This window comes from Octopus bimaculoides, chromosome 11 (genome assembly GCF_001194135.2).
Source record: "Octopus bimaculoides isolate UCB-OBI-ISO-001 chromosome 11, ASM119413v2, whole genome shotgun sequence".
In the NCBI taxonomy this organism is placed as follows: Eukaryota; Metazoa; Mollusca; class Cephalopoda; order Octopoda; family Octopodidae; genus Octopus; species Octopus bimaculoides.
In genome coordinates, this window is record NC_068991.1 from 15078321 (window position 1) to 15079356 (window position 1036).

The window sequence follows — 1036 nt, forward strand, 5'->3', positions numbered from 1 at the left end:
TATTCTTTTACTTGTTTCAGTCATTTGACTGCAGCCATGCTGGAGCGCCACCTTTAGGCAAGCAAATCGACCCCAGGACTTATTCTTTGCAAGCCTAGTACTTATTCTATCAGTTTCTTTTGCCGAACCGCTAAGTTACAGGGATGTAAATACACCAGTATCGGTTGTCAAGTGACGTTGGAGGGACAAACACACACACACACACACACACACACACACACACACATACATGATGGGCTTCTGTCAGTTTCTGTCTACCAAATCCACTCACAAAGCTTTGGTCAGCCCAAGGTGCCATGAAGTGGGACTGAACCCAGAACCATGTGGAAACAGATATGGGCTGGTGACAGATAGGGCATCTGGCAAAAGAAAATTTGCCTCAAACTCTGTCCGACTCATGCAAGCATGGAAAAGTGGATGTTAAAATGATGATAATGGCTAATGATGTGTTGGCTTTCTCAAAGACAAAAAACAGTTTTCATGTTTCATAGGCTTTTGTATTTTTCCATGATTCTTTACTAAATATTTTTGTAACCTTACCGTGGATACTTCATTATACCAGTTGTGCATTCACATTGTATTCAATTTATTTTAAATGCAGTCAATATTTTCCCCGATTTTTTTTTTTTTTTTTTGGTTAATTCATTTAGGAACTAAAAATATTATAGTTAGAGTATTGCTGCCCATTCCCTTATTTTTTTGTATAAAGCTCTGCTTTATTATTGCAAATTTCTAGTATCTTGAACCAATTTAAATGGACAACATAATGTACGTACGTACGTATGTATGTATGTATGTATGTATGTATTTTATAAATATGTGTTATAGTTAAACAAACTATAGGCGCAGGAGTGGCTGTGTGGTAAGTAGCTTGCTTACCAACCACATGGTTCCAGGTTCATTCCCACTGAGTGGCACCTTGGGCAAGTGTCTTCTACTATAGCTTTGGGCCGACCAAAGCCTTGTGAGTGGATTTGGTAGACGGAAACTGAAAGAAGCCCGTCGTATATATGTATATATATATATATATATATAT